The 15,299-nt window shown below is 44.0% G+C and overlaps 1 protein-coding gene across 14 annotated transcripts in view; it reads left to right on the forward strand.

The window, feature by feature from the left end:
* Positions 1-2,048: 2,048 nt before the first annotated feature.
* LOC121459325 (alpha-adducin) overlaps positions 2,049-15,299 on the forward strand; it is a 63,978-nt gene continuing 50,727 nt past the window's right edge. For 5 of the 14 annotated variants that reach the window (XM_041668916.1, XM_041668921.1, XM_041668923.1 and 2 more), the window contains exon 1: positions 2,049-2,235. The gene's annotated coding sequence lies outside the window, so the exon portion shown is untranslated. The remainder of the gene's footprint in view (positions 2,236-15,299) is intronic. The other 9 variants (XM_041668918.1, XM_041668925.1, XM_041668927.1 and 6 more) reach the window with 3 other exon arrangements.

Genomic DNA, 15,299 nt, shown 5'->3' on the forward strand with positions numbered 1-15,299 from the left:
AAGCACTTGTTGCACTTGAAGAAGACTCAGGCTGGCTCCCAAAACCCACAGAGTGGCTCACAACTATGTGTAACTCCAGTGCCAGATTAATGCATCCTCTAACTTCTAGACAATCACTTTCAGGCTCCTGACCAGTTAAGCCATTTACTCCAGTCCGTGAGTCCAAATAACATTCCTTTCTACACCATGGGAATGGTCAAGTTCACTACTTGAAGCTTTCCTACTGGGATAGTATCTCCAAACCATCGTCTTTTCCAGTGGAACTGCTGAATGGGTTCCAACCCACCCAGAAAGCTCCCTTTTCTTCCTTTGTCATTGTGACATGTGGAGTCCTTACTAGCACACAGATATATGGGATAGGAGACACTGGCTCAGTGAGTGACATGGCTGAACCCACTTCAGGGCTCAGCAGCATGTAGAAGTCGTTTAAGCTTTTCCTTTTTTGTGTATGTGTGTATGACTGTGACGGCTGTATGCGGATTTGTGTGCTTGTTTGTGTAAGTGTGGAAAGACTCACTGAACCTGGTAGCCAGTAAGCCCCAGTAATCACCCTGTGTCTGCTCTCAATGGCGAGGATACAGGGATGCATGGTCATGCCCTAATTTTAACATGAGCACTGGGGATTCAAACTCAGGTCCTCATGCTTGAGCAAGAAGCACCCTTATCTATTGAGCTGTCTCCTTGAATTTTTGAGTTTGAGTCTTCAAGCCCTCCCCTCCATTTTCCGGGACTCCAGTGGCACCTATATTAGGCCTATGACATTGTCCTATAGCTCTCTGGTGTGCTGTTCAATCTTTCCCAGTTTCTTCAAGTTCAGAAATCGCTTCTTTTGCTGTCTAATTGGCTCCTAATCCCATTCAGCGTTTTGTCATCTCAGACATGCATTCACCTTTACGAGTTTGATGGCTGTTTTATTTTTAAATCTACACGTATCAGCACAGCAAGTTTCAACCATCCACCCTCTCTCCTTCAGCAAGCCTTCACTGACATCTTTGTTGTTGTTGTTTTGTTTTTCTAGACAGGGTTTCTCTGTCTAACTTTGGAGCCTGTCCTGGAACTCGTTCTGTAGACCAGGCTGGCCTCGAACTCACAGAGATCCGTCTGCTTCTGCCTCCTAAATGCTGGGAGTAAAGGCGTGCACCGCCGCCGCCCAGCTTCACCGACATCACTTATGGGTCGGACTTTTTTTCTGGGTGCTGAGGGAACTGAAGTGATGGAAGAGAATTGAGGCTTTGTCAGAGAAGTCATCTGAAACCGGTCAACATGTGGGGAAAGTGTTCCTAGAACAGAGGCTACTGACTGGAATCCACAGACAACTTCCCGGGCCCTTCTGGAGTCAAAGCCAGAGCTCCTGCTGTGAGGAGTCCAGGGTACCACATAGTTGAACCACTTGCTCAAGGCTTCAACCTTCCATGGTGTGAGGGAACAAGAGGCTGTGCCCTTGTTTCCTTTGGATCTTTAGGACTCTGATGAGACTACAGGAGAGACTGCTGGTCTGGTCCCCAGGCTGGTTTCCAGGCCACTGTCAGGTGGACTGGTTCTGCCAAGGCCTCGGCTGGCCTCTTTCGCTGCCTCCGAAGAGACTTTGGTGTTTGTTAATCCACTCTCCCCGAGCGGGCCCTTCCTGTCAGGGAAGCCTTATCAGAGCCCACAGACGGCGCCGTCCTGACTCCACCCTGATTGACAGCTCAGTCAATCCAAACGGCCCAAGGACCCTCCCGCCCGCCGCGCACCCAGACCAGGTCCACGTGCAGCGGGAGTGCACGAAGGCTCGGTCTGATGGTCTCCGTGGGAGAACCGGTGGCCTCGCGAGCTGTTGCAGCGGGACACCGGCCCTTGCCTGCGGCGGTCCGGCCACCGCTAACCCCGACTTAACAGCGACCTTCAACCTAAAGCGAGGGAGCCCAACCCTCTCTCCACCTCCCAGGACACGCCCTTCCCCAGCCCAACCCCTTGCTTAAGATTGACCAATGAGAGACAGCAGTGCTGGACGGCGGCGGGGCGTTCAGACCAATGGAGCTACGCGTTGTTCGACTGCAGCGCCGCAGGCCGCACCCAGCTGGGCGGCGGGGGCGAGCCGAAGGCTGAGGGCCGAGGGCGGGAGAGGCCGAGGGCTGCGGCAAGCGGCGGGGGTGCGCGGCGGCCAGGGGGCGGAGCCCAGCGCGAGCCGCAGGCGAGGCGCGGGCAGCACTCGGACCCGGGAAGCTACGCGCTGCCCCCCGATTCTCCGCGGAGGTGAGGCCCGCGAGCGCGGCGAGGTCTCTGGGCCCACAGCGGGCGTAAGGCCGGGGCGGCGGGGCAGGGCGGGCAGGGCATGGCCGAGCCCGGGGCCTCGGGGGCGCCTTGCCTGCAGCGAGGAGGGCGCGGCGAGATCGCTCCGGCGCAGGGCGCCCGGGGTCTCTGCGCTTGCCACCGAGTGCGGAGGCGAGGACTCTGCATCGTCGCTTCCCAGGATGGCCCCCCGGCGGACGTGAGCTCCGGGGGAAGTGGCTGCTCCGTTCTGAGCCGACTGGGCCTCAGGGGGTACTCCCGGGTCAGCATTATGCTTGCCAGAGGTGGCCTCAGCCGCTGGTCACTGCGGAGATTGTGGCAAGGCGCGTGTGGGTCCTGTTAGTCGGCTCTTTTTAAAATGACACCTTCTGCCCAAAGAGAAAAAGCCAGCTCTGTCCACGGATGGTAGTAATGAGGTGGTCGTGGAACTTCCTGGAGACGAGACTTGCCTTTCCTCTGTTTTTTCGTCTAGACCTCTCCCAAACACACTTTGGCTTTTTGTAATTCAGTTCCTGGTTCAAGGTATTTAGTAGGTGATTTGTGTTTGTTTGATGCACACCCATCTTGAAATAAATATTTTGGCCCACCTGAAACTACTTTCGGTTTGACCATATGATTTTCGGCCTAAAATTGTTAAGCCCCAAAGACCAAGGACCAGAGCTACTAGTTGTATGCATTACTGCCCAGTTATTACAGAGTGATTTTGCGTTTGTCAAAAGGGGATTGAAATCTTAATCGAGATAGGAACTAGAATGCTGACAGATCGGCTGTCTGCTTTGTAAAACAAGCGAGAAAACAAGTCGGGAGTTGCGAGTAGATTCAACAGGGTCCAGAAGGGGAAGGGCATTTCAGGTCGCTGCTGAATTTTACAAGGGTGGGATTCTGTACACTGTGGTCTTTAAATGTATAAACTGCAGCCTTTGATGTATAAATCACATGTTAATTCTGAAATTTTGATGTACTCCTGTGTGGGTAAAGTTGTGTTGTGTGTTTTGCACAGTTCGCCCACAAGACAGGCTTTACTCTGTAGCCCAGAATGGTCTGGAACTGAAATTTTCGGCCTCTGCCCCCTTAGTTCTAGGATTACAGTGAGGATTGCCGCCACACCCTGCGAGTAAAGTTGTTGTTAGAGGAAGTGGCTTTTCAGGGTTCAGCTGTGGTTTACCGTGGTGCAGGTGGTGTGATTGGTCACCAATGTGGTGTGTAGGCTAGTGGGACTCAGCAAATGAAATGAATCCAGATTCTAAACAGTCTGCAAGCATCCTCATTTCTAAAATCATTTTTATACAAACTATTCAGATTTTCACTTAACTCTTGGTATTATCTGATACTGTTGTTTAGTTTTGTTAATTTGCCACAAAAAAACCCTGTTCCTTTTATATAATCATATTGAATCAGGAAATTAAGTGTGGAGATGCTTCAAATGATGCTGAGCTGGCTTGGTTTTCATGTCAGCTTGACACAGGTGTGAGTTATTCGAGAAGAAGTAAACTAAATTGAAAAAAAGTCTGCACCAGATTGGCCAGTGAGCAACTCTGTGGTGCATTTTCTTGGTTGATGATTGATGTGAGAGCTCACTGTGTGGGTGGGGCCACCGCTGGGCGGGTGGTCTGGGTGCTATAAGAAAGCAAGCTGAGCAAGCCCTTAGAGCCACCCAGTAAGCAGCACCCTCCATGGTCTCTGCAGCAGTCAGCTCCTGCCTCCAGGTTCCTGCATTGATTCCTGCCCTAACTTCCCTGGATAATGGACTACAAGCTGTGAGATGAAATAACCCCCCCCCCCCACAGGTTGATTTTGTGTTTTATTATAGCAATAGGAACCCTATCTAAGACAGGTTCCCAGATAGTTTCACTATCAGTTTGTATTGATTGTCCTTTCTGCTTCCCTCTCAGCCATGTTGAACACTCTCTCTCTCTCTCTCTCTCTCTCTCTATATATATATATACATATACATATACATATATATATATATATACACACACCCACATTCACATTTGATACAGTAGCATTCACCAAGTCATTATTTACTCATTCAGCGTCAACAGTCAATAGCTGGATATCTATAAAATGTTTCATTGTGTACTTCTAAACATCTAGAAAGACTAGACATTCCGAATAAGGACTTAAGTTTGTCCTGTACGTGCACATTAATGCTGAGTAAACTACACACACATAAATGATTATATCTGAAACTGCCCCCTCTTTTGAACTCACAGAGATCCTCCTGCCTCTGCTTCCTGAGTTCTTTTCTGCTGATGCTTTTTATTTTATTTTTTAGTCTAATTTATAGTGTAATGTAGCCCCAAGTTGGCCTTGAATTTGCAATGAGAGAAAGCTACCCTTAAACTTTTAAAAACATTTAATTAAAAGTTTTTATTTTGCAAATGTTTTTTCCTGCATGTGTGTCTGTGGACCAGTTGCATGCCTGGTACCAGTGGAAGCCAGGTGTCAGATCCCCCTGAAACTGGAGTCGCAGAAGGTTGAAAACTGGCATGTGGGTATTATTGGGACTTGAACGCAGGTTTTCTGGGAAAGTAGTACTTGTGTTCAAACCACCGAGCTGTATCCAACCACAAGAAATCAAAGTAATTAGTTAGAAAATAGCAAGTGCTCTTAATGGCTGAGCTGTTTCTTTCCAGCCCCAACTTTTAAGTGATGATCCTGTTCCTTGTACCCTGGGAGTCCTGCGATTACAGCGGTATGTGTTGGGGTATGAAACCCCCAGGACATTGTGCTTGTTAGCCAAGTGCTCCGCCAGCTGAGTTACATCGCTGCCTTGAAATTGTGTTCTAATATTATCTGTCATAGGATTTTAAATAGTGAAAATTTCAGTATCGGGGCTGTGAAGTGCTGTTTCAATGAGAAATAGGGCTGTGCGTCTCTAATTAAAAACACGGAATCCCAGGTGCTCCAAAGCCCAACACAACATGGAGTTTGGAGCTTTTTTAGGCTTATTTATTTTATGTATATAAATATTTTACTTGCAAAACATCTGTGTAGCACATATATACCTGGTGCTAGAACTTACCAGAAGATGGTATCAGATTCCCTGAAACTGGAATTACAGGTGGTTGTGAGCTGACATATGGGTGCTAGGAATTGAACCTCAGTCTTCTGTAAGAGCAGAGAGTTCTCCTAACCACTGAACCAACTCTCTAGCCCCAGATTTTGGAGTTTTGTTGTGACCCTGATGTGATGGGTTGTCACAAATGCAGGCCTGTAACACATAGTTTACAAAAAGACCCTTTCAGTCCCTTTAATTGTGATACACAAACTTTGTTTCATGCACAAAATTCTGTAGAATCCTGTGTAGGGCTGGATGGTTAACTCACTAGCCCAGTACTGGGTTTGATTCCTAGCACTCTAGTGGAAAAATGCACACAGTTACACACAGGCTCTGCTTAGAAGGTGTATTGTTTAGACTATGGTCCTGTTTCTGACATGGAACGCATGGGCAAATATTTCACCCTGAAATCAACTCTTTGATCCTATGCATCTTAACACTTGAACTGTGTTTATAAGCTGCAATTTGAGCATTTGGGTTGCTCCTTGCTGTACCAGTTTAATCGTTGTTTGAAGTGGAACTCACTAAGGCCAAAAAGCAAGCCAACAGGGCTGGAATTGTACCTTAGCTGCTAGAGTGCTTGCCTAGCATGCATAAAACTATGGGTTCAGTTTTTGGCATCATATAAGCTGGGTGTGGTGGCACACATTTGTAATTCAAACTCCTGGGAGGCGAAGGCAAGAGGATCGGATCATCCTTAGCTTTATATTGAGTTTGAGACCAGCCTGGTCTGTGTGATATATTTTTCTCAACAAAAATGAACAAACCAACAAAACAATAATTGAATTTTACATAAGATATGGTTACTTCATATACATAAATATTTCAATGTCTTTTTAGTTTGGTCAGAAACATGCTTCTTAAGACAGGAATTTAGCATGATTTTAAACTTTAATAGAATCGTTTGATAGTTAATGTTTGTTTTGACCTTCCACAGTTAGGAAATGTGGAAAGAGCAAAAGGAAACAGATTTAGTTCAGTTTGCCTTTGATCTTTATTTTTTCAGAAGTACAGTTTAAAACAGTTGGTATGAGTGACCTGTAATGTATTGATAACTTGCTCCTCTCAGGTTTGGAGGGGGACCAAAACCCATCAACATTGTTACTGATACTTGTTTGCTTAAAACTGTTGGGCATGTTCAGATCTGACTTCATATACACTGTGCTGCTGAGGGGCAGGGGAAAACCTACATCTTGAACATAGGTGATATTGTGGCTAAGGAAAGTGCTTACTGTTCTTGCAGAGGATCTGGCATCAGGCCCCATCACACACATGATGGCACAAAACCAAGTCCTGTTCCAGAGGCTCCAGAGCTCTCTTCTGAACCTCCACAGGCACCAGACATGTATGTGATACACATATATACATGCAGGCAAAACATTCACATAAAATAAATACATCTAAAAAAAATAAAGATACTAAGCTGGGGTTCTAGGAGCTGGAGAGATGATTCAGCAGTTAAGAGCCCTTGTTCCAGGCATCTGCATTGGGTGTCTCAGAGCTTCTAATGCTGTGGTAAAACACTGAGCAACTTGGAGAGGAAAGGGCTTATTTTACTTACACCTCCACTTCACTGCCCATCAAAAGAAGTCAGGACAGGAACTCAGAGGGAAGAATTGATGCAAAGTGCTCCTCATCAATCATACCCATCAAGAAAATGTACCACAGGCTGGTGTGGCAGGAACATTTTCTCAACTGAGGTTCCTGCTTCCCAAATGACTCTATCCTGGGTCCAGTTGGCACAAAACTAGCTAACACAATGGGTGAATCCTATTAAATCCAGTTCCAGTGGTTACTACATTGTTGTTGTTTTTTGTCCCCTCTCCCATTAGGGAGGCAAAGGCAGGTGGATCTCTGAGTTTGAGGTCACTTTGGTCTACAGAGTGAGTTCAGGACAGCCAGGACTACACAGAGAAACCCTGTCTTGAAAAGCCAAAAAAGAAGCTGGGCGGTGGTGGTGCACACCTTTAATCCCACACATGGGAGGCAGAGGCAGGTGGATCTCTGTGAGTTCGAGGCCAGCCTGGTGTATAAGAGCTAGTTCCAGGACACAGAGAGACCCTGTCTAAAATAACAAAACAAAACAAAACAATAAAACCCAAAAAACAAAAAAGAAAGAAAAGTAACACATAGGTAAACTGGGATCATAACACAGGTGGTCTGACTCTAGAACCTGAACACTTGACAGGAATCCAATACATTTTAAAATCAACTTTGGGATGGCAATGAAATTTAAAAATTTTTTTTAGGGGATTGGAGAGATGGCTTAGCGGTTAAGAGCACTGGCTGCTCTTCCAGAGGTCCTGAGTTCAATTCCCAGCACCCACATGGAAGCTCACAACTGTCTGTAACTCCAGTTCCAGGGCATCTGACCCTCATACCAATGAACATAAAATAATGATAATAAAATAAATTAAAAAAATTTTTAACTTTTTTTTAAAAAAATTCTTTTTCATATACTATATTTTGGTCCTGTTCTTTCCCCTCCCCCAACAGTAACAGAATTTTGGCAGATTCCCAAGTGAGATTCTTTTCTGTACCAGTGACAAACCCCACAGATTTTGGAAATATAAACAAGCCAGGGTGCAGTAGAGTTCACTTAAATTTGTCCATTTATAGATGGAGGGCTTATCTCTAGCTGCCTCACCCGTTGCTTTCAAAACCACACCCTTTGAATGCTGTTCATAAGGGTTGAATTGAAGTGAGAATCTTGTGAAATCTTGATTCGGACAGAATGCAGTCGTTTACCTTAAGATACAGAGTGGAGAAATAGTGTGAGCATACAAGAGTTTTATTTCTAAGGCTGGGCATTCAGCTCAGTGGTGGGGCACTTACCTGGAAAGCCTTGGGTTCAGTCCCCTGCACTGTCCCCACAAACAACAGCATCAACATTATAGCCTAGGCTGACCTCAGATTTGCAATATAGCCAAGGATGACCTTGAACCTTTTCTTTTCCTGCTGGCTTTACATTGTGTGCTACAACACCTGGTTTTATTTTTTTGTTTTTATTTATTTATTTATTTATTTATTTATTTTTTGGTTTTTCGAGACAGGGTTTCTCTGTGGCTTTGGAGCCTGTCCTGGAACTAGCTCTGTAGACCAGGCTGGTCTCGAACTCACAGAGATCCGCCTACCTCTGCCTCCCGAGTGCTGGGATTAAAGGCGTGCGCCACCATCGCCCGGCCCGGCCTTTATTTTTATTTTTTAAAGATTTATTATGTATACAGAATTCTAGACCAGTATACAGTGTTCTGTCTGCGAGTAGACAGACCAGGAGAGGGCACCAGATCTCATTACAGATGGTTGTGAGCCCCCATATGGTTGCTGGGAATTGAACTCAGGACCTCTGGAAGGGCAGGCAGTGCTCTTAACCTCTGAGCCATCTCTCCAACCCCAACACCTAGTTTTGAAAATGACTTTTGGTGCTGGGAACTGAACCCAAGGGCTCTACCACTGAACTGAATTCCTAACTCCCAAGTGGCATTTTTATCATGCTGCTTTTACGTTTTTTTTCTTCTTCAAGACAGGGCTTCTCTGTAGCTTTGGTGTCTGTCCTGGAATTTGTAGACTAGGCTGGCCTCAAACTCACAGAGATCCGCCTGTCTCTGCCTCCTGAGTGCTGGGATTAAAGGCGCGCGCTGCCACCACCTGGCCACTTTTACATTCTTTTTTTTTTTTTTTTGGTTTTTCGAGACAGGGTTTCTCTGTGGTTTTGGAGCCTGTCCTGGAACTAGCTCTTGTAGACCAGGCTGGTCCACTTTTACATTCTTTTTTTTTTTTTTTTTTTTTTTTTTTGGTTTTTTCGAGACAAGGTTTCTCTGTGGTTTTGGAGCCTGTCCTGGAACTAGCTTTGTAGACCAAGCTGGTCTCGAACTCACAGAGATCCGCCTGCCTCTGCCTCCCGAGTGCACTTTTACATTCTTAACAGTGTAAGAATAATGAGAACATGTACTACTTACAGGTTATGCACTATATATACACCAGAGACTGCTAGATATTTCGTTCTTATTGTTTATTATTACTCTTCTTGTTATTACTACTTTTTATTTTAAAGAAGAGGTTTATTTTGGCCAACAGTTTTGGTTCATAATTGAGAAATCATACCTGGTGATGGTCTTTTTGCTGGCAGAGTCCCAAGACAGGGCAGGACAGAGGCAATTTGAAGTGGGAGATACTCTAGAAGTGTGTCTTGAGAGTAGATGGTGTCTGTGTTGAGTTTCCCAACAGGAAGCCAGCTCTCCTTCCAGGGCAGCTAACTTGCAAAGGAATGCTCCATGACTGCTAAAGAACAGACCTGGATGTGGACCTAAGGTTATATTTTTGACAAGTGCCTGGGAAGGCTGTTGGTGTTGAAGAAGTGAAGGATGATTCAATAGTTCTAGTCCAAGGTCAGGAAGCCACATATGATGATGGTCTTCTTGTTGATTGATATAGTCCCAAGACTGTAGGTATCTAGGAAAGAGAAGGAAGCCCCAGTGTGTGTGCCTGCCTGTCTGTTTTTGGAACATTGTTTCAGTTTGTAGCCCAGGCCGTCCTTGAACTCCCAGTCCTCTTCCTTCCCTTCTGTGCTGGCAAGAGCATGTGAGCCACCATGTTCAGCTACACTTGCTATTTCTAAATACCCTAACGGTCCTGGAATGTTGCTAAGTTACTGCAAATGAAACTGGGCACAAAAGATGATAGGCTTTCCAGGGTCTGACTGTTGTAGATGATGAAGCAGTTAAGGCCACACTGTTGTAGCACAAGCTCAAGATGTGCTTTCTGCAGCCCTGGAGGGGAGAGAAGAAACTGATACATCTCTATGGGAAGGAGGGATCATTGGCATTTAAATAACTGGTTACACATTCATCAAATCTGTGGATTAGCCAAGTGGTGATGGGGAACACCCTTAATCCCAGCATTTGGGAGGCAGAGGCAGGTGGATCTCTGTGAGTTCCAGGACACACTCCAAAACTACTCAGAGAAACTCTGTCTCGAAAACAACAAACAAACAAATCTTTGGATTAAAGGGAAAGGTTTAAAATTAGAAACAGTGGAGAAAAAGCAAATACAATGTTCAATAATGTTCTAAACCTTTGATGGACATTTTATCTAATGAAGAAGTGGTAATTTTTTTTTTTTTCATTTTGATGCATTGTCTCACCATGTAGTTGACATTGGCTTGAAACTCAGTAGGTTGCCCAGGGTAGCCTCAGTATCACCATTCTCCTGCTTCAGCTGCCTCTGTGATAGGATTACACATGTACAAAATCCAGCTTGACAATATCTTTCTTTTAAAATTATTATTACTATTATTATTATTATTAGGGTCAGAGGGCATCTTCATGAAGTTAGTTCTCTCCTGTATTTATGAGGGTTCTGGGGGATCAGATTTAGGTCACCAGGCTTTCATGGCAGGTGCTTTACCTGTTGGGCCATTTTGCTGGTCTAGTAACTTTCTTTTTTCTTTTTTTTTGATTTTTCGAGACAGGGTTTCTCCGTAGCTTTTGATTCCTGTCCTGGAACTAGCTCTTGTAGACCAGGCTGGCCTCGAACTCACAGAGATCCGCCTGCCTCTGCCTCCCGAGTGCTGGGATTAAAGGCGTGCGCCACCACCGCCCGGCTAGTAACTTTCTTTTTAAAAGTAGAGGTCACTATGGGAAAAAAAAATGTACAAAAGTTGAGTCTGATGAATCTCAGCTATTCTGAAAGCTGAGACATAAGGATCAAAAATTCAAAATTTGCCTATGGACAAGCTGGTGAGAATCTGTCAAAAAAGTACAAAAAGAATTGTAGATAAGGCTGAGTGAAGCCCTGGGTTTTATCTCCAGTCTGACAAAAGAGTAGTTTGCTGATGTGAATAAGAAAATGTTAAAATATTTGCTTATCGGAAAAGTGAAATTATAGATGATAATCTAGGATAGTGGGTGTATTTAGTGCCCCCTCTCCCCCAAGACAGGGTTTCTCTGTGTAGTCTTGGCTGTCCTGGAACTCTTTCTGTATGCCTGGCTGGCCTGGAACTCAGAGATCTAACTGTTGAGTGCTGGGATTAAAGGTGTACACCTCCACATTCAGTTTTGTTTTATTTTTTTAATTTTAAGACCTGGTTTTACTATGTAATATCAGCTAGCCTGGAGCTTGCAGGCTGTCTGGAACTCATGGAGATCCACCTGGTTTGACCTTATAGGTGCTGAGATTAAAAGCATATGCCATCATATCTGGCCTTTTGATTTTAAAAATTTATTCTTTGACAGTTTAATACAAATAAATAATACATCTTGATCATATGCATCCCAAATTTCTTCTCCCACTCCTTCACAAAACCCCAGACTCCTAACTCCCACTCTTCCCAGGTATCCCCAGCATGTTCCCTTTCTCTCTCTCTCTCTCTCTGAATAACCCTTGGAGTCCAATCCTTGCTGTTGTTTGTAATGTTGACTGGTCTTATTGACTTATCCCATGGAGATTATCATAGCTGCGGTGCATCCACGGGTGCAGTGCCCATACGTGTTTAGTGACAGCATCTCACAGCACTTCTCCTTATCCTGCTGGGTAGTAGATTTTTTCTGCCCATCGGCAGTGTTCCCTGAGCCTTGGTGTGGAGTTGAAAATAGATATCCTGCTTAGGGCTGAACACTCACTTAGTAGACACTTATTCTTACAATAAATCTCTATATTAACTGCCAACTACTGGAGAGAAAAGCTTCTCTGGCCAAGGTAGAGGGCAGTATTAAATGTGTGTGTATAAGCATAAGTATTTAGAAGACTGTTTGACAACATGTGTAGCAAAACCACAGTAGTAGGTTCCTCCCTAGAACCTTTAACCTCAACCCCCGGGCTTTTGAACAATTGTACAGTACCACATGAGTCTTTAATTTGCTAAGCAATATAGGTAGGATGAAAGCCATGGCTGGATCAGCCCATTTTTTAGCTTTCTGAGATTCCATCCTCATGGCAGAGGTACCAGCTGTAGCCATGTATATTGCCACAACTCTATGGTGTTTCAAGGTCCCTGTCACCACCAAAAAGTATGCGGTCATTAACACCATTTCAGTGTTTTGTGGCAGGACCTTTTAAAAGAGCTGCAAGGTTTTACAGCTAAAGCTGAGTCAGGAAGACTCTTTTAAATGAGACACATTTACCTCTGGCAAACAGAGCCCACCTGAGAAAATGCTGCCATCAATAAGCTGTGCTTAACTCTATTATTTTCTGTCTAGAATTACTTCCCAAACTCTGTCAGGCTTTATGTGGATGCAGTCACGCAATGGCGTTGGGCACCATTCTGTTGACTGAGGTTTTCTGTCCTGCCTGGTTCCCACAATTGTTAAGTCCCAAAGAAATCACACAGATATCTACATTAACTATAAATTGATTGGTCCATTAGCTCAGGCTTCTTATTAACTCTTATAATGTATATTAGCCCATTATTCTTGTCTATGTTAGCCACATGGCTCAGTACCTTTTTCAGTGAGACAGTCACATCTTGTTTCTTCTGTGGCAGGGCAAGGACTGTCGAGGAGTCAGCTTCCTCCTTTCCAGAGTTCTCCTGTTCTCATTGACCTGCCTCTACTTCCTGTCTGGTTGTCCCGCCTATACTTCCCGGCTGCTGGCCAATCAGCATTTATTTAAAATATAATTGATAGAATACAGACCATTCTCCCACACCAAGCCCATATGTACATGACAAATTCAGAGAAAATATTCCATTATCCTATTTTGGTGAGTTCAAAGTGTTGGATCTAATTCACTTTCTATCCTAGCTTGTATTACCAACCCAAAATTATCATTTTATGTCTCTCTACTTTATACCCTTTGCACCTGTTTTATGAGTTTCTTTTCTGAATCTGTTAACAAGGAAATCTAATACTATCTAGTCTTCAACTCTATCAGAGGCCTGAGAAGGATATATTACCTAAGTAAACAGGAAGTGCAGAGCAAGTAACTTCCAAAACTAAGACATGACAGAAACAGCTGGCTGCCTGGACAGTCACCCAGGGTTCCTCTGCAATGTTGGAACATCCTGCAGGCCTAGAATATCTGACAGACTTTTCTCAGAAGCAGGAAATTTTGAAGGACTGTCCTCCCTTATCTTGGCAAAGTTTGATCATCACTTTCTTTTGTGTCCTGCTTGTCCAGTTTGGCAGCATACTGTCAGCAGTTGAGGCAAGAACAGTTTCTTGCCCAGTGGCTAACTTTTGCTACAAAGAAAGTAAACTCCATATGGTGTTTCTTTGATGCCCATTATCTTCTCTGAAGTAGATTGATACTGCCAGGAGCAGGTATGTCTCGTTGTCATTAAAAAAAAAAAAACAACCAAAACTTTGTATTATTAAAACTTCTTAAATGCCATATTCTGTAGATCTCTGAAGTGTTTGAAAACCACTAAAATATATCACTGTTTGATCTTGAAAATATGCCTAATATGACTACAGATTGGATTGTAATAAGTGACTAGCTAATAATCTGAATTTCTTTATTATCCTAAGTAGTTTGTAATAACAACTTTCAAGGACTAGGCTTTTACATTACATAGTAAAATGAGCTGTATAGGTACAATACCTTAAAGGAGTACAAATATATGTACAATATGTTCTAACAAAAATAACCTTAAGAGCCTGGCTGTGGTGGTGCATGCCTTTAATCCCAGCACTCGGGAGGCAGAGATGGGTAAATCTCTGTGAGTTTGAGGCCAACCTGGTCTACAAGAGCTAGTTCCACGACAGGCTCCAAAGCTACAGAGAAATCCTGTCTCAAAAAACAAAACAAACAAAAGAAATCCTTAAATTTGTGTCAATGCACAAAAATATCTTAAGAGTAGAAACATATATGCAGCATAACAAAATTAACCTCAATTTAATTTGTATCAATATACAAAAATCCTTATCATATGAAATATTTAAGACTAGTAGTTGCTGTTTTGGTTTAAAAGTAGATTCAATAATCTCCCCTTATAGCCAGTCATATCTATATCCCCCTTTTTTCTTTTCAAAACAAGAACCCTGAATCTAATCTCCTTTGTTCAGTTTTTTTTTTTCTGACCATTACCAGTAGTAGCTTGTAACCAATCACACTAAATAATGACAATTATCCATAACCCATTGAATGGCCAAAACCCACCCATCCCACCTCTTGGGAATGTGGGCGTCATAGTCTTAAATTTACTTGTGTTGTTTAGGTCAACAGCATCTTTAGGGGCTCATGAAAAGAAAAATTTGGGTTTTCAAGTCCTGGGAGAGGTAGCGGTATCATTTGTTGTTCAGTTTCTGTGTAATGGGAAAGTGCAGGGTTTGTCTCAAGTCCTGGCTAGAGTAGCCTGTGAAGCTGGATCATCTCCGCTAGCCGCATTGAAATTGTCCTGAGCAGTTTGTAGTCCAAAGCGGATTTTTGGGTGGTGTTTGTCATCTTAGTGGTGTTATCATAGTCCTGGTGGAATCTTCATTGTGGGTCTGCATCCTCCTTTTGGAGACTTCAGAGGCTGCTGTTAGGCATGGTCATAGTTCACTGTAGAAAACTTAAGTATTTAGTGGTGCGTTGGTGGTGCACACCTTTAATCTTTAATCCCAGCTCTCGGGAGGCAGAGACAGGCAGATCTCTGTGAGTTCGAGGCCAATCTGGTCTACAAGAGCTAATTCCAGCTGGGCGATGGTGGCGCACGCCTTTAATCCCAGCACTCGGGAGGCAGAGGCAGACGGATCTCTGTGAGTTCGAGACCAGCCTGGTCTACAAGAGCTAGTTCCAGGACAGGCTCCAAAGCCACAGAGAAACCCTGTCTCGAAAAAAAAAAAAAAAGAGCTAATTCCAGGACAGGATCCGAAGTTACAGAGAAACCCTGTCTCAAAACAACAACAACAGCAACAACAAGAAAGAAAAAAAAACTTAAACATTTTAAATGTCATATGCAGTAGATCTTGAAAAGCTTAAAGGACCATAATTTGTTATGTACGTCCAGAGTACAAAAACTTAATTCTTAGTTACCTGACATGGA

The sequence above is a fragment of the Microtus oregoni genome, unplaced genomic scaffold (genome assembly GCF_018167655.1).
Source record: "Microtus oregoni isolate MIOR12 unplaced genomic scaffold, Mior012 000019F_ref0000042, whole genome shotgun sequence".
In the NCBI taxonomy this organism is placed as follows: domain Eukaryota; kingdom Metazoa; phylum Chordata; class Mammalia; order Rodentia; family Cricetidae; genus Microtus; species Microtus oregoni.